Source organism: Rutidosis leptorrhynchoides, chromosome 4 (genome assembly GCF_046630445.1).
Source record: "Rutidosis leptorrhynchoides isolate AG116_Rl617_1_P2 chromosome 4, CSIRO_AGI_Rlap_v1, whole genome shotgun sequence".
NCBI lineage: Eukaryota > Viridiplantae > Streptophyta > Magnoliopsida > Asterales > Asteraceae > Rutidosis > Rutidosis leptorrhynchoides.
In genome coordinates, this window is record NC_092336.1 from 163,193,346 (window position 1) to 163,219,029 (window position 25,684).

At 34.8% G+C, this 25,684-nt stretch overlaps 1 long non-coding RNA gene and 1 pseudogene across 1 annotated transcript in view; both read left to right on the forward strand.

Moving 5' to 3' along the window:
• The window catches only part of LOC139844254 (uncharacterized), a 53,636-nt gene extending 44,948 nt beyond the window's left edge, over positions 1-8,688 (forward strand). The window contains exon 5 of the long non-coding RNA XR_011757888.1: positions 8,369-8,688. This is a non-coding gene — a long non-coding RNA (uncharacterized lncRNA). The remainder of the gene's footprint in view (positions 1-8,368) is intronic.
• Positions 8,689-9,006: 318 nt separating this feature from the next.
• LOC139841176 (beta-fructofuranosidase, insoluble isoenzyme 2-like) overlaps positions 9,007-25,684 on the forward strand; it is a 66,344-nt pseudogene continuing 49,666 nt past the window's right edge.

Genomic DNA, 25,684 nt, shown 5'->3' on the forward strand with positions numbered 1-25,684 from the left:
AAGAACACAAGTTTGGGAGCAACGTCTAGAGCACAGGAAGGATACAACGGAAGAGTGCAAGATCGACTAGCGAGACTTTTTGGAATCCAACTTACATCATTCATGTTTTTCAATTTCCCGGAGAATTGGAGTGTGCCGGATTTATGGAATACCTTCAAACCTTTCGGGGATATTAGGGACATCTATATGGCGGGGAAAAGGCTAAAGAATGGTCAGCGGTTTGCCTTTGCTAGATTAAGTAACGTCAAGAATATTGAATGTCTCTTATCTTCATTGAGCAACATCAGGTTCGAGAACATGCCAATAAGGATCTACAAAGCAATTGACAGATCTGATAACAAGGCTTATGGTGGTGATAGAGCAATCCCCAGAAATCTTCATCAGAAGAATGCTGGACAATTTGGTTTCACGAGTAATGCTTTTAGGGATGAGAGAAATTTCAACGAGGTTGTGGGTGATCTCAGGGACAAGTTAAAAAATAGAGATTTAAGAGGAAGACTTAACAGTATCCATACTGATAAGATGGCAAACACAATGGCCTCCAATAAAACAGTGGTTATTCGAGAAGGAAACTGCAACAAACATCTTCTTAAACGGTCAATTCTTTGCAAAGTAAAGGATTGGAATACCATCCATCAATTCGGTGAACTCTGCAAAGCAGATGGTGTCCACAACTGTGATTTCAAATATCTAGGAGGACTTGAAATATTATTAATCTTCTACTCCTCTTTTGAAGCGGAAAAGGTTTTGAAAAACAAAGACCTAGCTATCCACCAATGGTGTAGTGAAGTCAGGTTCATTCATGCCTCTCATACCCCCTCAAGAAGATTAGTATGGATCATAATTGAAGGTGTACCTGTGTTATGTTGGAATGAAGATAATTTCAAGAGGATTGGGGAAACTTGGGGTGAAGTTCTGGATATGAAAAATTGCAAAATCAGCCATTCATCACAATATCTTTCAGCATGTAATGTATTAATTCTTACTCATGATCAATACCAGGTTACAGGCCAGGTTAAGATTTCAGTTAACGACAGGATCCTACATGTTTGTGTTAAAGAAGATTATACTAGGTCTGTTTCTATTGATTTTGATTATCTCAACTCCATACCATCTGCATATTCGAATTTTGTTAACAATGAAGATAATGGCAAAGACTTCGTGAATGATACGTTTGATGAGTCAGATAATGATTCGGATAGTCAGTTTTCCTTTGATTCTGACAACGACCACATCTTTGATTACGAAAAAGAAAAGGATTTCCAGTGTGACGGAAAAGGCAACTCCGGTTCACCGGCGGCCAATAACCATATTCACAAAACGCAGAATATTGAAGACGAAGAGTCTGGATGCGTTGGTGTTCACAATGCATTTAATGCTCTAAATGAGAATGATCAGGCCAAGCACGCGTATGTTTTTTTCCCAGGATTGCAATTCCAATGACCATAACCCTAAACCTAACCTTAACCCATCCACTCCCCCAAAAAACGTTTTAAATTCCAGGTCACCTTTTGATTTTGAGAATCCTCCAGTGCCCAACATCGATACCAATCTCACTAAATTACCTAGCCCAGTTAACCTATCTAGCCCAATTAACCCTCATAACCCAACTTGTCAAAACAACACCTACACTTCCACTAGCCCAATCAACTTATCCAACCCAACTCACCCTTCCAATAATATCAACCCAATTAAACCATCCAGCCCACCATGTCTTACCAATAATACCATTACCAACATCCCAAATAACACAAAAACATCACCGAATCATGATCTCAATAAAACCTGTAACCATATGAGCCAAGTAAATGCTTTAAATCACTCGATAACATTAATCCAGCGTAGCCCACCAATCCTAAACAATCACGATCTAAGCCCACCACGTTTCAGCCCTATACGCCAGTGCACTCTAAACCCCAACATAATTTCGGATAGGAAAAGGGCAAAGATGATAACCAAGATCAATATGCCTTAAACCATTACCAAACCTAGAAATAATCCTGAGAAAAAAAGAAAGATTGCTGCTGGTCCAGCCTTCAAAAGTGGAAGTCGTCATCTAGAATGATGAACATAAAGAACAAGGCACGCAAACAAACCAATGAACAGCCAATTCGATCGAAGTGTACATCGTGTGCAAATAAAAATACCAATCTGAGTCAGTATTCGACTAATTTAGAATCCTACAAATCGATCAACAACAGTAGCATTGGGTTTTTGAGTGTGCGTGAATATGGGAACCAATTGGGGCTTAAATGGAGGGAAAAGCCCTCTTCACAGTAAGCTCTCGGCCTCTTCTTTTCGTATCAACATTTGTCTAATGAAGACTATATCAGTAAACATCAGAAGCTTCGCAATCGGGGGAAAAGTTGAAAAATTTGGATGGACCAGAAAGCTTATTTTAAGAGAAAAACCGTCGTTTTTTGCTTTGTAAGAAACGAAACTTCATTTTGTTGATGCAAGGTGGATTTACAACCTATGGGGATCAAGTAATTGTGATTTCATCCAAAAAGAGATGATGGGTAAATCAGGTGGGCAACTTCTAATATGGGATACAAATCTCTTCGAGGCAGTTAGTATCATTAATTTCGATTGTGTCATTGGGGTTAGTGGTACTTGGAGGGATTCAGGTTCTAGACTCAAGATTCTGAACATTTATGGCCCGCATGACGACTCAAATAAACAGAAACTTTGGGACTCTATTACGAGGGCACTTGAGAATAGCAACGAAGCATGGTTGTTATGCGGTGACTTCAAAGAAGTCCGGGATCGTAGCGAAAGACTTAATTGTGAAATCCTGGACTATCGAGCAAGACGATTCAATGATTTCATCAACCACAACGGTCTACATGAAATTCCTTTAGGCGGAAGGAATTTCACACGTGTTAGCGAAGATGGATTAAAATTTAGCAAACTCGATCGGTTCTTGGTTAACGAAGAATTCATGAAACTTTGGAAGGATCTTCCAACTATAGCACTCGAGAGAAAACACTCTGATCATTGCCCGATTGTATTAAGAGACGAAGTTCGAAACTTTGGCCCTAAATCGTTTAAACTATTTGATGCGTGGCTAGACGAAGAAGATATCGATCAAGTAATTAAAGATGCATGGAATGAACTGGTCGATGTGATTTCACGCAAAGATTGTATCTTTCGCAATAAACTCAAAAAAGTAAAGGAGGCACTTAAATGCTGGAGCCACAATAAATACGGGCAGCTTGATGGTGAGATCGAACTTCTAAAAAATTCAGCAATGGAATTGGAACTTAAAGCTGAGGCAGGCCAGTTAGATGAGAATGGGTACACCATGTGGAAAGAATGCAGGAAGTCATGGATTGAAAAGGAGAACATAAAAACGAAAATGTTGAAGCAAAAATCTCGGGTTCGTTGGATCCTAGAAGGCAATGAGAACACGAAATTCTTTCACTCCTTGATTCGTAGGAAAAATAACAATTGTAACATTCGGGGTTTACACATCAATGGACTATGGAATGACAACCCAATCGAGATTAAATTATGTGCCTTCGAACACTTCAGGAAGATGTTTGAGGAACGTGAGGATAATCGACCAAGTCTAGAAAATTTTTCATACCCATTAATATCTTCTGATGAGGCAACAGCCTTAGAAGCAACATTCGATGAAAATGAGGTACATAATGCAATACTTGAATGTGGTAGAACGAAAGCACCAGGACCCGATGGATTCAACATGCGTTTCTTTAAGAAATATTGGGATCTCATCAAAGGAGAACTCATAGATGCCGTACAGTGGTTTTGGATAAACTCAGATTTTTCGCAAGGATGCAATGCTTCGTTTGTAACCTTAATCCCGAAAAAATCCGATCCATTAAGCCTCGGGGACTTCCATCCGATCAGTCTAATTGGTAGTTATTACAAAATAATTGCCAAAATGTTATCTAATCGACTCAGAAAAGTGATACCTCAACTTGTGGGACCGGAACAAAGCGCTTTCTTGAGGGGTAGATACATTCTAGACGGTGCACTAGTTGTGAACGAGTGTATCTACTTCCTCAAATCCAAAAGGCAGAAAGGTATTCTTTTTAAAGTTGATTTTGAAAAGGCGTTTGACTGTCTCAATTGGAACTTCCTTCTTGATGTAATGAAATGTATGGGTTTCAGGTGTAAATGGCGGGAATGGATTCTTGCTTGTCTAAAATCCACTTCGATCTCAATTCTTGTTAATGGATCACCAACCAACGAATTCAACATAAGTCGGGGGGTAAGACAAGCGACCCTCTATCGCCATTCCTTTTTATCCTTGCGTCGGAACGACTTAATATCCTTGCAAAAGCGACTACCGAGAAAGGTCTTTTTAAAGGGGTGGAGATTGGAGCCTATAAAATAATTGTCTCACACCTCCAATACGCCGATGACACGATTTTTATTGGTGATTGGAACCGAGATAGTGTACATAGCATCCATAATCTTCTCAAATGCTTCGAGTTGGCATCGGGTCTAAAAGTTAATTTTCATAAAATAGTTTGTTTGGCATAGGGGCAAGCTTGGAGGAGGTGGGTCATGTGGCCACTATACTTGGATGCCAAATTGGTAAACTACCCTTCGTGTATCTTGGCCTTCCAATTGGTTCGAAAATGAATAGTATAAAATCATGGGATCCGGTCATTGAAAAAATAAAGGCTAAGCTTTAGGATTGGAAAATGAGGATGATGTCGTTTGGAGGAAGATTGATTCTCGTAAAATCGGTTCTTAGTAGTCTCCCGTTTTATTATTTCTCCCTCTATCGTGCTCCTTCGTGTGTTCTTAAAACCATTGAGAGTTTGAGACGTTCATTCTTTTGGGGTGGGGATTCGGGTTCCAAAATCTCTTGGGTTAATTGGGAGTGTGTGTCATCTTCTTATGGGCGGGGGGTTTAAACATCGGTTCTTTAAAAGCTAAAAATCTTTCACTTTTGGGTAAATGGTGGTGGAGGTTCAAAACCGAAACCGACGCTTTTTGGGTGAAAATTATTCGTAGTATTCACGGTGCGAATGGTGGCTTGGGGGTGGGGAATGACAAATGTTGCTCCTCATTCTCGGGAACCTGGCACAACATTATTTCTGCAGGTAATGCCATTCAAGACTTGCATGTGGACTTCAAGAATTCCTTTGTCAAGAAAATTGGAGACGGAACAACATCGTTTTTGAACGAGCAATGGGTTGGAGATGCTAAACTCAGCACACCGTACCCTAGACTTTATCGATTGGAAAGTCTAAAAGAAGCTGTCATCAGTGATCGGTTCAGTTCTTCAAACACAGGCCCGACTTTTAATTGGGCTTGGTCAAGTCAACCTTCTGGACGCACCCTAAATGAATTAGACAGTCTCGTTGATTTAATTGCAGGTTTTCCCTTCGATCGTGACAAGGCAGATAGTTGGAATTGGACACTTGCATCAAACGGGAAGTTTACTGTGAAGCGATTAACCACTCTTGTGGACGAGCAGCTACTTCATCACGTGACAATTCGAAACAACTTGGTGCCTAGAAAAATCGAGATCTTCGTGTGGAGGGTTACAAAGAAGCGCATTCCGGTAAGAGTCGAACTTGACAAGCGTGGTGTTGATTTAAACTCTTTAAGGTGCCCGGTATGTGACGAAGACGTCGAAAGTGTGGACCATTGCCTAATATTCTGCAAATTCGCCATGGAAGTATGGAACCGAGTATATCGATGGTGGAACTTCGGATCTTTCGTGAATTTTAGCTCTAACGAATTGCTCCAAGGCAAGGCTAACACATCGATTAACATGTCAAAATTCGGTCATAAGATTTGGCAGGCGGTCGAATGGGTTAGCGCATATTACATTTGGAAGAACCGTAATAATGTAATTTTTCATAATAAATCGTGGAGCTTACAGGTCGCCTTAAGCGAGATTCAATTAAAATCTTACGAGTGGATATCCAAAAGGTCGAAAGGTAAAATTATCGAGTGGCTAGATTGGCTAAGTGATGCTCGTGTTTTTCTCACAATCACTTGATGTTTATTATTTTTTCTACAAGTTTGCTCCCTCCGCGAGCTCTTTAATCCGTAGGTTCATGTTATCTTCTTTGTAGGAAACTGTTAAGTGATCGTGCAGCATCCATGGGGGTTTTCATGTCCCATGGTTAGCATCGTGTATCTCGTGTACTTCTTTTCGATATTAATGTTATTATTCTCTTGCTTTTCACAAAAAAAAATATTCTAACTAACCAATTGATCTCAACGCTATTAAGTTTCTTTTAGAAGTTGATTGATTACTAACACCGAGAGACATTACTTGATATTAGATTACGTAATACTCCGTATAAGTTATTGAGATTGCTTATGCACCTTGATCACTTCTAAATTATAACATTTTTTTTTGTTATGTATCATCTGTCATTTTTCTTTTATATTTTTTTAAGTATCTAGCTCCCCTTAAAGCTAGATTCTAGCTACACCCTTATAGATTATTCTGGATAAACCGCGTATATCACAGTTAAAAAAACATGTCTTCTCGTGAATAGAAAACCTCATAACTTTTTTTTTTTATTGAATCTTTAGAATTTTATCATTTTATCTAAAAGGGAAATTGATGAAAATACATTTTTTTTAGGCTTCAAACAAAAAATACTTTTTTAAAAAAAATTGCCTTTTTACACCATTCGGTAGATGGGATTTCTGTCTACCACCTTTATCTGTCGTCTACTACCATTTTTACAAAGTAGTAGACAGTAACAACAAGGTAGTAGACAGTGAGAACAAAGCAGTAGACAGCCAATTACAAGGTAGCTGATCGTCTATTGCCTTGTTGTTACTGTCTACTACCTTGTTGTAGGTGTCGACTGATATGTATTATTGGTGTCGACACCTACAACAAGGTAGTAGACAATAACAACAAGGCAGTACCTTGTAATTGGCTGCCTACTGCTTTGTTCTCACTGTCTACTACCTTGTTGTTACTGTCTACTACTTTGTAAAAATGGTAGTAGACGACAGATAAAGGTGGTAGACAGAAATTCCGTCTACTGAATGGTGTAAAAAGACAATTTTTTTTAAAAAGTGTATTTTGTTTGAAGCCTTAAAAAAAAGTGTATTTTGAACAATTTTCCTATCTAAAATTCGCTTGAAAAACCTTGGGCTTTTGGCTTGCGCCAAAATTCTTTTCACAAGGGAAAAAATAATATATAAACAATAAAATATACCCGAAAAAGTTTCCCGCGAAAAATAAAGCCAAGAGAATTTCCCGAAAGAAAATTAAAAAAAGAAAATACCTTCACGGGCGACAGGTTTCGTTTACCAAAGAGCCAGTGACTTAAAAAAAACAACTTTTTTGTCGTGTAGTAGGTCTTTGAAGATGACTCTATGTTGTCGAGAGCGTTGTCAAGGGAAAGATATTTTTTTGTAGTGATTTTGGTTGATTCGTTTACTTATAACAAATATTATGATTATAGTTTAAGAGTTGTAATCACTTGACTCTAATAATTTGCTTGAAATCTAACGGATCAATTAGAGCGTAATATGTGGCGCGACAATCACATGTTATTGAAAACAAAATTAAAAAAGAAATTTAAAAAAAAAAATTCGAAAGTTTTTATTTTTTAAATATATTTTTTTTAAATTTAGCATTGTATATCCAATCACATGTGATTGTAAAATCCAATCACATGTGATTCTACATGTTAAATCCAATCACATGCGATTGAAAAGAAAAAAAATTCAAATTTTTATTTTTATTTTTTCAATCACGTGTGATTGAATTTGGCATGCAGAATCACATGTGATTTACTGCATGTCAAATCCAATCATGATTGAAAAAAAAAATGAAAAAAAATTTCGAAAAAAAAAATTCAAGAAAAAAAAAATTTCAAATTTTTTTTTTTCCAATCACATTTGATTGTCGCGCCACATGTCACACTCTAATTGGTCCCTTGGATCTCAACTTAAAAGTTAAATTCATTTGAATATTTCTCTGTAGTTTAATTAAGTCGATTTTTTCTCATCCTTAATTGAAGTGATCAAAATAAAGACATTTGATTTATAAATGAGGCGTAGACCAACATATATAGTAGCCTAGTAGGGGATATTACACATATTTTCTGGTAAGTTTTACTTCTCATTAAAATAAGTTGTATTCGTACCAAAGAGCCAATGACTTGGCGGTATTGAGGTCATCCTTACAATCTTGAGGTTGAGTGTTCGAGTCCTGTTTAGGGACATTTCGTGGTTTATATATTCATGTTAGTATCAGGGCCTTTAATAAAAAAAAAACAGTTGTATTCGTATATTTTCCGGTATTTACTCGACGTAATCCCAACAATAATATTTTATGAATTTTATGATCTATAATATTTTTTATTTTTATGATATATAATACTTTTTATATTTTATGATCTAGGTGGAGGCAATACATCGTTTATTAGACGATGACTTTCCGGAACTACGAATAAGTCCGGATAAAGCCCAAATTATATGGCCTCAACATTGAAGTCCATGCTTGCACGTAGGAGAGTCGGATACTAGCCTTTGTTTTTCATTTGCTTATAAATATGTAAACAAAGAGATATCTGGGTGATGCCTTCAATTTACTTTTCAGCTTATGTAAATTAAAGAGAAAGAAAACTACTATTTCCATATCACTGTGTGGTTGTGTTCTTATTATTTTGGAAACAATAATTCACATTCACATTCACCATAATTTAATAAGCCTCTATTTTATTTCTACTGCACGTGTGAGTGATATAGAGGTTAAAAAAATACCATTTATTCCACACATTCACATTGCAATTCATTCTCTGGTTCTTCACTAAATATTAAACACCAACAAAACATAGCATCCTTACAATATCGTTGAGTTAATCATATTGTAACCGATCAACCGGCGGCCCCAACATACATTTGAAGACCATTATATTATATTACACACTAATTAAGAACACCAACGTACACTCTTGTAACAAACTAACAATGGAGACTTGCAGTAAATTGTTCAAGGTTTTGGTGTGTTGTTTCCCAGTACTCTTCATTGGTTTTAATGGTGGAGTCATGGGTTCCCATGATGTTAATCCTTATTACCAATCTTTTAATGCTGTAAAAGTCAACAAGGTTCATAAACCTGCTTACCATTTTCAGCCTAAACAAAACTGGATCAATGGTACGTATTCTTCTTCTTATTCTCAGTAATTGTTAGTTTGTTAGTATTATTTTTCTTATGCACACAAAAGAAGTTTATATATAGAAAAATGCTTTATATTCACTATGTTGCAAGTCCGATATTGGTGATTAAAATGTATTGGTGATACTGGTCAGAAGTATCAATTTGTGTGAGGCCCACTTTGCATCCCGATTTAATAGGGCCAAATGGACAGCAGCCCAAGTCTGTTGAACAGGCCCAACTTTATGTTTCAGTTGCACTTGCATAATAAGGATTGGAGAATTAGTAGTGGATTTTGTTTTATTTATTTATTTTTGGATAAAGGGCCAAATCCCTGTAAAAATTCATTAAAATAACGAAAAATTACAACAATTGTCTTGTAGGCCTAGATGGGATTTTTAGTGAACATCCCATGTAAAAACAACTAAGACTAAACCTACAGAAAACAAGAAATAAAATGCGCAATTCATCCGGTACCAGATCTCGCGCTCGGAGGGCTTGATTACCCGAGGTTTTACCTTCAATGGGGGAACCAATGTGCTCGTTCATAGGAGGGTTTCCTCGCTTAACAAAACAAAACAAAAAAAAAAAAAAAAAAAAACACTAATAAGAAAGAACAGTATCATCTGCAGCAGTCCAAAAACTTTTAGCTCTCTACACCCTTTTTAGTCCATAATCAATAATCCAATAAGCCAGATAAGTTCCTCACGAAGCCCAGAACTATCAAGCTAAATAACTTGTCATACATCAGGCCCAAAATGTACCATTTAAAGTTATCACTCCAACAAGAGAATACACAATAAATGACGGCCCATATTCACCACATAAACTCGCAACCCAACATTACCAATAAACATTTGAAGCCCAATAATTTCATTCGCATCAACAATAAAAGCCCAATGGTGAACACAATCCAATTTGCTCAAGTAGTAAGACCATTTTTAATGGTGATGGTGTGATGGTTATAGAGGTTTTGGTAGGGTATAGTAGGGATGAGCACGGTACGGAATCGGTACCGAACCTTACCGGAACTGAAAAGTATCGTTACCGAATTTACCCAATTTCGAATACCGGTACCGTACCGTTTTTCCAATACCGGTACCGGTTCGGTACCGGTAATTTTCGGTATTATACCGTTTGTCCCGAATTTACTTTTTTTCGATTTTTACATGTATTTAGTACGGTTTAAAATACGTTTTTTTTTTCATTTTTTTTCGGTACCGTACCGAAAAATACCGATACCGAATTAGACCAATACTGAATGGTACCATACCGAAAAATACCGATACCGAATTAGCTTAAAATCAAGTACCGGAACCGATACCGAATCCCGATCGGTACCGATTTTCGGTACCGGTACCGGTTCGGTTTCGGAAAATCGGGAAATCTGCTCATCCCTAGGGTATAGTGCTGATGTGACAATTATGATAGTATGATATTGGTTTTGAGTTTGTAGTAGTGTTGGTGTGATGGTGGTGTTATAGAAGTTGGGTCCCACCATTATTAATTTCTTTTTCATTTTTTTTATGTTGAGTTAGTTATATTAAAATATTTCATTGATTAAAAATAATAAAGCACACTTATATTAAAAATTAATAAAAGGATTACAATTTATTAAAATACCTAAAACTAGAAAATTACATTTATTAAAATTCATAATACGATTACTACTTAATCAAGTCCTGAATTAAGTATTCCCACTTTGAAAGTTTGGTGGAAGGCCCCAAATGTGTCCGGTGAGATCTTGTTGAAGTTGGCTATGCACGTTCCTGTCTCGTACTTCTTTATCTCTTATCTCACGTGCACGTCTACTACTTGTAGTTCGATTCCTTACATAGTTCGATGCACTTCCTTCAGTTGTAAGTATTGCGTACCTGTTATCCTCTACTATCATATTGTGCAATAGCACACAACACAACAATAAAAAATCCAACTCATCTTGTTCAAACTTTATGATCGTCCTGGTGGTTGTAAAATCCAAAATCTACCTTGAAGGACACCGAATCCTCTCTCGACATCCTTACGTGCACTTTCTTGATATAATTTAAATTTTGCACGCGGCTCTTCAGTTGGAGACGATGGTGCCTTGATAAGCGTTTACCAATTTGTGGATAAATGCCATCCGCTAGATAGTAACCATGGGTCATTACCGTTTACAATAAATGGCGCTTGTGGCGCAGTTCCATTCTTTATGTCATCGAACAACGAAGATTGATTTAAAACATTAACATGTTAAATACAAGTGGTGAGATGTATGGGAAAATAAATTTAGGTAAATGGTATTTACAGACAAAAATAAAAATAAAAATAGCCGTTCATAAAATAGTCGTTGCAAACACGTGGCTTTTTCGGATTGGATGTTGCTTTTCCTTTCTCCCGTGATACTCTCATGCCGCCGAAAAAAAGTGCGATGCCGCCGCGCTATGGCGTGATTGAAATGTCCCGTTCATATTGATTATAAACGTTCCATATTAATTGATTTTCGTTGTGAGGTTTTGACCTCTATATGAGACGTTTTTCAAAGACTGCATTCGTTTTTAAAACAAACCATAACCTTTATTTTATCGACAAGGTTAAAAGGACACCACCTAGATTATCAGAAATGATAATCTAAAATATTACACTTACACACTACCAATACATATTGGTTTACAATATTAATATGTTACAACAAAGTAAATTTCGAATGCAGTTTTAAACAATATTATACAAGTATGCTGACTCCAAATCTTGTCCATATATTAGCATGCAACAGCGGAAGCTCTTAATAATCACCTGAGAATAAACATGCTTTAAACGTCAACAAAAATGTTGGTGAGTTATAGGTTTAACCTATATATTTATCAAATCGTAATAATAGACCACAAGATTTCATATTTCAATATACATCCCATACATAGAGATAAAAATCATTCATATGGTTTGAACACCAAGTAACCGACATTAACAATATGCATATAAGAATATCCCCATCATTCCGGGACATCCATCGGACATGATATTAAAAACTCGAAGTACTAAAGCATCCGCTACAACGGATGGGGTTTGTTGGGCCCAATAGATCTATCTTTAGGATTCGCTTCAATTAGTAGACTGGTTTACTAATTCTTAGGTTACCAAGTAAAAGGGGCATATTCGGCTTCGATCGTTCAACCATAGAAAGTAGTTTCATGTACTTGTGTCTATTTTGTAAAACATTTATAAAGCTGCATGTATTCTCATCCCAAAAATATTAGATTTTAAAAGTGGGACTATAACTCACTTTCACAGATTTTTTACTTCGTCGGGAAGTAAGACTTGGTCACTGGTCGATTCACGAACCTATAACAAACATGTACATATATATCAAAGTATGTTCAAAATATATTTACAACCTTTTTTAATACGTTTTACTGTTTTAAGTTTATTAAGTCAGCTGTCATTGTTAGTAACTTACAACTAGTTGTTCACAGTTAGATGTACAGAAATTAAACAATATATATTATCTCGAATCAATCCACGACCTCGTGTATACAAGCCTCAGGCTAGATCACAACTCAAAGTATATAATATTTTGGAATCAACCTCAACCCTGTATAGCTAACTCCAACATTACTGCATATAGAGTGTCTATGGTTGTTCCGAAATATATATATATATATATATATATATATATATATATATATATATATATATATATATATATATATATATATATATATATATATATATATATATATATATATATGGGTCGATATGATATGTCAAAACATTGTATTCGTGTCTATGGTATCCCAAGATTACATAATATATTAGAATACATGTATAATACAATATGAGTTAGCTAGGATATGATTAATATAGATTTGTTACCAATTTTCACATAGTTACAACAAGCAAAAGTATCCAATCTTGTTTTACCCATAAATTCTTCGTTTTAAATCCGTTTTGAGTGTTTCAAGTTGCTATGGTTTCATATTGATCTTAAGTTTATGAATCCAAACAGAAAAAGTATAAGTTTATAGTCGGAAATACATGTTACAAGTCGTTTTTGTAAAGGTAGTCATTTCAGTCGAAAGAATGACTTCTAGATGACCATTTTGGAAAACATACTTTCACTTTGAGTTTAACCATGATTTTTGGATATAGTTTCATGTTCATGAGAAAAATCATTTTCTCAAAAGAACAACTTTTAAATTAAAGTTTATCATAGTTTTTAATTAACTAACCCAAAACAGCACGCGGTGTTACTACGACGGCGTATATCCGGTTTTACGGTGTTTTTCGTATTTTCAGGTTTTAAATCATTAAGTTAGTATATCATATAGATATAGAACATGTGTTTAGTTGATTTTAAAAGTCAAGTTAGAAGGCTTAACTTTTGTTTGTGAACAAGTTTAGAATTAACTAAACTGTGTTCTAGTGATTACAAGTTTAAACCTTCGAATAAGGTAGCTTTATATATATGAATCGAATGATGTTATGAACATCATTACTACCTCAGGTTTTGTAGATAAACCTACTGGAAATGAAAAAAATAGATCTAGCTTCAAAGGATCCTTGGATGGCTTGAAAGTTCTTGAAGCAAAATCATGACACGAAAATAAGTTCAAGTAAGATTTTCACTCGAAATAAGATTGTTAAAGTTATAGAAATTGAATCAAAGTTTGAATATGAGTATTACCTTACTGTAAATAAGAAATATTTCTTGAGGTTGGATGATCACTCAAAGTGGATTTGTAAGATTGGAAGTAAGCTAGCAAACTTGGAAGTGTTGTTGGTGTGTTCTTGAGTAGTTGTTTTATAACTTGGTTTATGTATGGATTTATGAACTAGATTGAGCTAGATTTTGTTAAAGATGATGAAGAACACTTAGAACAAAGTAAAAACACTTGAGAGAGAGTAATTTGATTCAAGAAATATTGAAAATGAATGTGTTTGTGGACTTGCTCATTCATGTGAAAATGGATGTGTCATATAGGCTCCATTAGTTTGTTATTTTGTGAGATCTTTCATACTAGATGTTAAATGATGGTTCCTACATGGTTAGGTGACTCACATGAGCTGTTAATAGCTGATCATTAGAGTGTATATACCAATAGTAAATACATTTAGAAGCTGTGTATTGTACGAGTACAAATACGAGTGCATACGAGTAGAATTGTTGATGAAAATGAATGAGGATGTAATTGTAAGCATTTTTGTTAAGTAGAAGTACTTTGATAAGTGTCTTGAAGTCTTTCAAAAGTGTATGAATACATATTAAAACACTACATGTAAATACATGTTAACTGAGTCGTTAAGTCATCGTTAGCCGTTACATGTATATGTTGTTTTGAAACCTTTAGGTTAACGGTCTTGTTAAATGTTGTTAACCCATTATTTATTATATTGTAAGAGATGTTAAATTATTACATTATCATGATATTATGATATGCAATATATCCTAGTATGATATATATACAGTTAAATGTCGTTACAACGATAATCGTTACATATATGTCTCATTTCGAAATCATTAAGTTAGTAGTCTTATTTTTTACATATGTAGTTCATTGTTAATACACTTAATGATATATTTACTTATCATTAACATAATTAACCAAGTGTATCAATATCTTAATATGATTCATATGTACTTAGTAAGACGTTGTTATAACGATAATCGTTATATATATCGTTTTCGAGTTTCTTAATTCAATAGTCTCATTTTTATGTATATAACACATTGTTAAAATACCTAATGAGATACTTACTTATCATAATATCATGTTAACTATATATATAACCATATATATGTCATCATATAGTTTTTACAAGTTTTAACGTTTGTGAATCACCGGTCAACTTGGGTGGTCAATTGTCTATATGAAACCTATTTCAATTAATCAAGTCTTAACAAGTTTGATTGCTTAACATGTTGGAAATACTTAATCATATAAATAACAATTTCATTTAATATATAAAAACATGAAAAAGTTCGGGTCACTACGGTGCCTACCCGTTAAATAAATTTCGTCCCGAAATTTTAAGCAGTTGGAGGTGTTGTCGTATCTTCTGGAAATAAGTACGGGTATTTCTTCTTCATCTGATCTTCTCATTTCCAGGTGAACTCGGGTCCTCTATGAGCATTCCATCGAATCTTAACAATTGGTATTTTGTTTTGCTTAAGTCTTTTAACCTCACGATCCATTATTTCGACGGGTTCTTCGATAAATTGAAGTATCAAAACCACTGGCAGTCCTTAGCAATTTAGTGATGAAATCCATGGTAATGTTTTCCCATTTCCATTCCAGGATTTCGGGTTGTTGAAGTAGACCTGATGGTTTCTGATGCTCCGCTTTGACCTTAGAACACGTCAAACATTCTCCTACGTATTTAGCAACATCGGCTTTCATACTCGGCCACCAAAAATATTTCTTGAGATCCTTGTACATCTTCCCCGTTCCAGGGTGTATTGTGTATCTGGTTTTATGAGCTTCTCTAAGTACCATTTCTCTCTTATCTCCAAATTTTGGTACCCAAATTCTTTCAGCCCTATACCGGGTTCCGTCTTTCCGAATATTAAGATGCTTCTCCGATCCTTTGGGTATTTCATCCTTTAAATTTCCCTCTTTTAAAACTCCTTGTTGCGCCTCCTTTATTTGAGTAGTAAGGTTATTGTGAATCATTATATTCATATCTTTTACTCGAATGGGTTCTCTGTCCTTTCTGCTCAAAGCGTCGGCTACCACATTCGCCTTCCCCGGGTGGTAACGAATCTCAAAGTCATAATCATTCAACAATTCAATCCACCTGCGCTGCCTCATGTTCAGTTGTCTCTGATTAAATATGTGTTGAAGACTTTTGTGGTCGATATATATAATACTTTTGACCCCATATAAGTAGTGCCTCCAAGTCTTTAATTCAAAAACAACCGTGCCTAATTCCAAATCATGCGTCATATAATTCTGCTCGTGCATCTTCAATTGTCTAGACGCATAAGCAATTACTTACGTTCGTTGCATTAATACACAACCGAGACCTTGCTTTGAGGCGTCACAATATATCACAAAATCATCATTCCCTTCAGGTAATGACAATATAGGTACCGTAGTTAACTTTTTCTTCAACAATTGAAATGCTTTCTCTTGTTCATCCTTCCATTCAAATTTCTTCCCTTTATGCGTTAATGCAGTCAAGGGTTTTGCTATTTTGGAAAAATCTTGGATGAATCTCCTGTAATAACCAGCCAGCCCTTAAAATTGGCGTATGTGCTTCGGAGTTTTTGGGGTTTCCCACTTTTCAACGGTTTCAATCTTTGCTAGATCCACCTGGATACCTTCTTTGTTCACTATGTGACCGAGGAATTGAACTTCTTCCAACCAAAATGCACACTTTGAAAACTTAGCGTACAGTTTTTCTTTTCTCAGCAACTCTAGCACTTTTCTTTAATGTTCTTCGTGCTCTTGATCATTCTTCGAGTAAATAAGTATGTCATCGATGAAAACAATGACAAACTTGTCAAGATATGGCCCACACACTCAGTTCATGAGATCCATGAACACAGCTGGTGCGTTAGTCAATCCAAACGGCATAACCATAAACTCGTAATGACCGTAACGCATCCTAAAAGCAGTTTTTGGAATATCATCCTCCTTCACCCGTATTTGATGATACCCAGAACGTAAATCAATCTTCGAATAAACCGATGAGCCTTGTAGTTGATCAAATAAGTCGTCGATTCTCGGTAGTGGGTAGCGGTTCTTGATGGTAAGTTTGTTCAAAACTCGGTAGTCGATACACAACCTAAATGTACCATCCTTCTTCTTGACAAACAAAACAGGAGCTCCCCACAGTGATGTGCTTGGTCGAATGAAACCACACTCTAAAAGTTCTTGTAATTGACTCTGAATTTCCTTCATTTCGCTAGGTGCGAGTCTGTATGGAGCACGAGCTATTGGTGCAGCTCCCGGTACAAGATCTATTTGAAATTCAACGGATCGGTGTGGAGGTAGTCCCGGTAATTCTTTCGGAAATACATCGGGAAATTATTTTGCGACGGGAACATCATTGATGTTCTTTTCTTCGGAATTGACTTTCTCGACGTGTGCTAGCACAGCATAGCAACCTTTTCTTATTAGTTTTTGTGCCTTCAGGTTACTAATAAAATTTAACTTCGCGTTGCTCTTTTCTCCGTACACCATTAAGGGTTTTCCTTTTTCTCGTATAATGCGAATTGCATTTTTATAACAAACGATCTCTGCTTTCACTTCTTTCAACCAGGCCATACCGATTATCACATCAAAACTCCCTAACTCTACTGGTATCAAGTCAATCTTAATTGTTTCGCTAACCAGTTTAATTTCTCGATTCCGACATATATTATCTGCTATAATTAATTTATCATTTGCTAATTCGAGTAAAAATTTATTATCCAAGGGCGTCGGTGAGCAACTTAGTTTAGCACAAAAATCTCTACTCATATAGCTTCTATCCGCACCCGAATCAAATAAAACATAAGCAGATTTATTGTCAATGAGAAACGTACCCGTAACAAGCTCCGGGTCTTCCTGCGCTTCTGCCGTATTAATATTGAAAACTCTTCCGCGGCCCTGCCCATTAGTATTCCCCTGATTCGGGCAATTTCTACTAAAGTGGCCCGGTTTTCCACATCCAAAACAAACTATGGCGGTGTTATTTGTTCCGACATTGTTTGTTCTTTTAGTTCTGTTATGCATTGGTCCGTAGATTTCGTACTTCTTCGCGCTATGACCATTTCTTTTACACTTGTTGCAAAACGTCGTGCAGAACCCCAGGTGATGCTCTTCACATCTTTGGCATGGCTGTTTTTGGTTTTTGTTGCCATTGTTGTTATTGAGATTGTTGTTGGGATTGTTATTGTTGCTGTTGTTGTTGTTGTTATTGTTGTTGGAACGGTTATTGTAGTTGTTGTTGGGACGTTTGTTGAAGTTGTTGTTGCGATTGATGTTGCGGTTATTGGGATAGTTATTGCGATTGTGGTTTTGATTGTTGTTGTTGTATTGGTGACTCTTGTCATTGGTTTCTTCCCACTTTCTCTTGACTTGTTTCATGTTAGCCTCTTCAGTCGCCTGCTCTTTAATCCTTCCTTCGATCTGGTTCACTAATTTGTGAGCTATTCAACTTGCCTTTTGTATGGAGGAGGGCTCGTGTGAACTCACATCTTCTTGAATTCTTTCCGGTAACCCTTTTACAAATGCGTCGATCTTCTCTTCCCCGTCTTCGAACGTTCTGGGACACAATAGGCACAATTCTGTGAATCGTCGTTCGTACGTGGTGATATCGAAACCTTGCGTTTGTAATCCTCTAAGCTCTACCTTGAGCTTATTGACCTCATTTCTGGGACGATACTGCTCGTTCATCAATTGCTTGAATGCTGACCATGGTAGTGCGTAAGCAGCATCTTGTCCTACCTGCTCAAGATAGGTATTCCACCATGTTAACGCCGTATCTGTGAATGTATGCGTAGTGTACTTAACTTTATCCTCTTCAGTACACTTACTTATGGCAAACACCGATTCGACCTTCTCGGTCCACCGTTTCAATCCAATTGGTCCTTTGGTTCCATCAAATTCTAAAGGTTTGCAGGCAGTGAATTCTTTGTAGGAGCATCCTACACGGTTTCTTGCGGAATTAGTTCCACTGCTAGATCCGGAGTTATTATTATTTTGCATCGCAGCCTGCACTGCGGCTATGTTCGCAGCAAGGAAAATACGAAAGTCTTCCTCACTCATGTTCAAGTTCTGACAAGTTTCCGGTGCCATTTCCTTCAAAAATAGCCAAAAAAATTGAGTTAACCATATAGAATTTACGAGCAGTCAATAGTATTTCATAGCATAATATGAACTTATTTATAAAAGCTTTTTCTTCATATTAGCATTTTATAGTTTTAATTCGGGTAGTACCTACCCGTTAAGTTCATACTTAGCAGCTATTATACAATTCAACTACTACGATTCTATATGAAAAACTTATTACAATAATATTTCGCGTTCAAACTTTATACAATATTTTACAAACTTAAAATACTGCTATTATACATATAGGATGAAATATAGCACATAATAACTTTGCTACTCGGCAGCTATGAAGGCAATTCTAGTTAATACGCAAGTTGTTCAGCAAAGGAAATAAAGACACGTAATTCATAAGTCCAGAAACAAGTCATGCATTCCGGTTTTACTAAGACGACTTCCCATCCTTGGTCTTGTGGAAAATAACTGTTATGACCATTGGTTAGGCAGCATGTTGTAATGTCGTCAAAAGGACGAGGGTTTCGTAATGTCCTACAGCCCCGTAATAATCTAAAAACCTTGTTTCTCACCCCAACTACTGAATCCGTCACTTGTGGGAAAGTTTTATTTAAAAGCTGCAATCCGATGTTCTTTTTCTCACTTTGGTAAGAAGCGAACATCACTAACCCGTAAGCATAACATGCTTCTTTATGTTGCATGTTAGAAGCTCTTTCTAATTCACGAAATCCTATGTTGGGATATGTTGAGTCAAAATAGGTTCTTAACCCGTAGCGTAAAATTGCATTTGGGTTCCCCGCATTTAACGCTTTAAAGAAAACACGGCGTAACTTACGGTCTCCCCAATGTGATATACCCCACCTATCAAAGGAAATCCTTTTATAAACTAAGGCATTTCTGGAAAGTCTTTCAAATGTTTGACAAGTTAATTTTGCCATAACTAAATGTGCTGATGAACTCTGACCGACTCTAGACAAGATTTCCTCAATCATATCCTCTGGTAGGTCTTCTAAAATATTCGGTTGTCTACCCTTAACGTCCATTTTGTTTTTATACTATAAAATAGATAAGGGTTAGATTCATAAAAGATAATTAACAAACAATACAAGCAATTTTTACATAGAACATAAAAGTACAAGCACACTATAATACATATAATACACAACATGATTACAACTCCCTAATCTGAATCACTGGTTTCTTCTTCTTCAGACTTGGTTCGCTTTCCTAATTTTCCAGGAATATATGGTGTTCCTCTAATATGAGCCGTCGTTTTCCACAATGGTTTAGAAAAACCTGGTGGTTTAGAGGTTCCCGGATTATTGTTACACTTTAGGAAATACGGACGTTGCCGATACATATAAAGTTCATCGGGGTTGGAATCAGGTTTCTCTATTTTTATACCTTTTCCCTTATTATTATTTTCTTTTGCTTTAGTAAATTGGGTCGAGGTAATTTCTATAACGTCATCGGAATCCTCATCGAGATCCGATTCATCGGAAAATTGGTAATATTCCCAATATTTTGCTTCCTCGGCGGAAACACCATTGACCATTATTGACTTTGGTCCATTGGTTGAGGATTTTCTTTTATTTAACCGATTTACTGTAGGTATCAATATTTCTTCCTCCAGAACCTCTTCTTCTTCCGGTTCTTCCTCTTCCGGTTCCTCCTCTTCCGGTTCCTCTTCTTCCGGTTCCTCCTCTTCCGGTTCCTCCTCTTCCGGTTCCTCTTCGGGAATTTGTGAATCTTCCCAAAGTATATTCGACTCTTCATTATTATTAGGTGAGTCGATGGGATTTGTACTAGTGGTAGACATCTATCACACAATATCAAACACATTAAGAGGTTAATATATCACATAATAATTACATGTTAATAATATATAGTTTCCAACAAAAGTGTTAAGCAATCGTTTTTAAAGAAAACACGGTCGAAGTCCAGACTCACTAATGTATCCTAACAAACTCGATAAGACACACTAATGCAAATTTCTGGTTATCTAAGACCAACGCTCGGATACCAACTGAAATGTCCCGTTCATATTGATTATAAACGTTCCATATTAATTGATTTTCGTTGCGAATTTTTGACCTCTATGTGAGACATTTTTCAAAGACTGCATTCGTTTTTAAAACAAACCATAACCTTTATTTTATCGACAAGGTTAAAAGGACACCACCTAGATTATCAGAAATGATAATCTAAAACATCACACTTACACACTACCAATACATATTGGTTTACAATATTAATATGTTACAACAAAGTAAATTTCGAATGCAGTTTTAAACAATATTATACAAGCATGCTGACTCCAAATCTTGTCCATATATTAACATGCAACAGCGGAAGCTCTTAATAATCACCTGAGAATAAACATGCTTTAAACGTCAACAAAAATGTTGGTGAGTTATAGGTTTAACCTATATATTTATCAAATCTTAATAATAGACCACAAGATTTCATATTTCAATATACATCCCATACATAGAGATAAAAATCATTCATATGGTTTGAACACCTGGTAACCGACATTAAAAAAGATGCATATAAGAATATCCCCATCATTCTGAGACATCCATCGGACATGATATTAAAAACTCGAAGTACTAAAGCATCCGCTACAACGGATGGGGTTTGTTGGGCCCAATAGATCTATCTTTAGGATTCGCGTCAATTAGTAGACTGGTTTACTAATTCTTAGGTTACCAAGTAAAAGGAGCATATTCAGCTTCGATCGTTCAACCATAGAAAGTAGTTTAATGTACTTGTGTCTATTTTGTAAAACATTTATAAAGCTGCATGTATTTTCATCCCAAAAATATTAGATTTCAACCATACGAGTAGAATTGTTGATGAAAATGAATGAGGATGTAATTGTAAGCATTTTTGTTAAGTAGAAGTACTTTGATAAGTGTCTTGAAGTCTTTCAAAAGTGTATGAATACATATTAAAACACTACATGTAAATACATTTTAACTGAGTCGTTAAGTCATCGTTAGTCGTTACATGTATATGTTGTTTTAAAACCTTTAGGTTAACGGTCTTGTTAAATGTTGTTAACCCATTATTTATTATATCTAAAGAGATGTTAAATTATTACATTATCATGATATTATGATATATAATATATCCTAGTATGATATATATGCAGTTAAATGTCGTTACAACGATAATCGTTACATATATGTCTCATTTCGAAATCATTAAGTTAGTAGTCTTATTTTTTTACATATGTAGTTCATTGTTAATACACTTAATGATATATTTACTTATCATTAACATAATTAACCAAGTGTATCAATATCTTAATATGATTCATATGTACTTAGTAAGACGTTGTTATAACGATAATCGTTATATATATCGTTTTCGAGTTTCTTAATTCAATAGTCTCATTTTTATGTATATAACACATTGTTAAAATACCTAATGAGATACTTACTTATCATAATATCATGTTAACTATATATATAACCATATATATGTCATCATATAGTTTTTACAAGTTTTAACGTCCGTGAATCACCGGTCAACTTGGGTGGTCAATTGTCTATATGAAACCTATTTCAATTAATCAAGTCTTAACAAGTTTGATTGCTTAACATGTTTGAAACACTTAATCATGTAAATAACAATTTAATTTAATATATAAAAACATGAAAAAGTTCGGGTCACTACAGTGATGGTGTCATACCACCACTATGCCGCTGGGTTAACAAATGGTCTAAACACCCAAATTTATTATCCAGACTATATTTGATCAGCCTTCCTATAATACCAACAATAAACAACCATACTCCTCCTGCCTATGTACAATTGACCCATCTCATAATAGCAGCAGCAAATAAAATCCCACACATAATGGCAGTGAAAAAAACGACCCAATCCATCCATGAATGTGTCTAAATAACCCATGACAAAAAAAAAAAGAAAAAGAAAATAGCAGTAGATATAGACTAAATCCATATAGCCAAAGATACAACACAATTTAAGAACTAAAACAGTCATCATAAAACAAATATTAACCAAACATATGATTACATAGCAGTTTCCTTCCAACCCATCTATTATCACACAAATATAACCCAACAGTGATGGTGACAAAACTGCTGTATATCATTACTAAGATAATATCCTTGATGCAAGGATAGGCAACAGTATCTGTTATGACCCACAATTAATATACTACAGTACTTACAACCTGAAAACCATATGCAGCAGTGATTCTGACCAAATAAGTAGTTCCTCAAACAGCAGAAATATAAATCACACCTTCTGATGTAGTAAATTTGACCCAAACCATCCATGAAGCTACTAATGAAAACCAAATCAGTCATGAAGAAGTAAAGTTGTGTAGTGACCAGAACTTTTCCATGTTTATATATATATATTAAATGAAATTGTTATTTACATGATTAAGTGTTTCCAACATGTTAAGCAATCAAACTTATTAAGACTTGATTAATTGGAATAGGTTTCATATAGACAAATGACCACCCAAGTTGACCGGTGATTCACGAACTTTAAAACTTGTAAAAACTATACGATGACATATATATGGATATATATATATATATATATATATATATATATATATATATATATATATATATATATATATATATATATATATATATATATATATATATAGTTAACATGATTTTATTATAAGTATATATCTCATTAGGTATTTTAACAATGAGTTATATACATAAAAATGAGACTATTAAATTAAGAAACTCGAAAACGATATATATAACGATTATCGTTATAACGTCTTACTAGGTACATATGAATCATATTAAGATATTGATATACTCGGTTAATTATGTTAAATGATAAGTAAATATATCATTAAGTGTATTAACAATGAACTACATATGTAAAAATAAGACTACTAACTTAATGATTTCGAAACGAGACATATATGTAACGATTATCGTTGTAACGACATTTAACTGTATATATATCATACTAAGATATATTATATATCATAATATCATGATAATATAACAATTTAACATCTCATTTGATATAATAAATAATGGGTTAACAACATTTAACAAGATCGTTAACCTAAAGGTTTCAAAACAACATTTACATGTAACGACTAACGATGACTTAACGACTCAGTTAAAATGTATATACATGTAGTGTTTTAATATGTATTCATACACTTTTGAAAGACTTCAAGAGACTTATCAAAATACTTCTACTTAACAAAAATGCTTACAATTACATCCTCGTTCAGTTTCATCAACAATTCTACTCGTATGCACCCGTATTCGTACTCGTACAATACACAGCTTTTAGATGTATGTTCTATTGGTATATACACTCCAATGATCAGCTCTTAGCAGCCCATGTGAGTCACCTAACACATGTGGGAACCATCATTTGGCAACTAGCATGAAATATCTCATAAAATTACAAAAATATGAGTAATCATTCATGACTTATTTACATAAAAACAAAATTACATATCCTTTATATCTAATCCATACACCAACGACCAAAAACACCTACAAACACTTTCATTCTTCAATTTTCTTCATCTAATTGATCTCTCTCAAGTTCTATCTTCAAGTTCTAAGTGTTCTTCATAAATTCCAAAAGTTCTAGTTTTATAAAATCAAGAATACTTCCAAGATTGCAAGTTTACTTCCAAGTTTTCTAAATCCATTCCAAGTAATCATCCAAGATCAAGAAACCTTTGTTACTTACAATAGGTTATCTTTCTAATACAAGGTAATAATCATATTCAAACTTTAATTCAATTTCTATAACTATAACAATCTTATTTCGAGTGGAAATCTTACTTGAAATTGTTTTCGTGTCATGATTCTGCTTCAAGAACTTTCAAGCCATCCAAGGATCCTTTGAAGCTAGATCTATTTTTCTAATTTCCAGTAGGTTTATCCAAGGAACTTGAGGTAGTAATGATTTTCATAACATCATTCGATTCATACATATAAAGCTATCTTATTCGAAGGTTTAAACTTGTAATCACTAGAACATAGTTTAGTTAATTCTAAAATTGTTCGCAAATAAAAGTTAATCCTTCTAACTTGACTTTTAAAATCAACTAAACACATGTTCTATATCTATATGATATGCTAACTTAATGATTTAAAACCTGGAAACACGAAAAATACCGTAAAATCGGATTTACGCCTTCGTAGTAACACCGCGGGCTGTTTTGGGTTAGTTAATTAAAAACTATGATAAACTTTAATTTAAAAGTTGTTATTCTAGGAAAATGATTTTTATTATGAACATGAAACTATATCCAAAAATTATGGTTAAACTCAAAGTGGAAGTATGTTTTCTAAAATGGTCATCTAGACGTTGTTCTTTCGACTGAAATGACTACCTTTACAAAAACGACTTGTAACTTATTTTTCCGACTATAAACCTATACTTTTTCTGTTTAGATTCATAAAATAGAGTTCAATATGAAACCATAGCAATTTGATTCACTCAAAACGGATTTAAAATGAAGATGTTATGGGTAAAACAAGATTGGATAATTTTTCTCATTTTAGCTACGTGAAAATTGGTAATAAATCTATTCCAACCATAACTTAATCAACTTGTATCGTATATTATGTAATCTTGAGATACCATAGACACGTATACAATGTTTCGACCTATCATGTCGACACATCTATATATATTTCTGAACAACCATAGACACTCTATATGTGAATGTTGGAGTTAGCTATACAGGGTTGAGGTTGATTCCAAAATATATATAGTTTGAGTTGTGATCAATACTGAGATACGTATACACTGGGTCGTG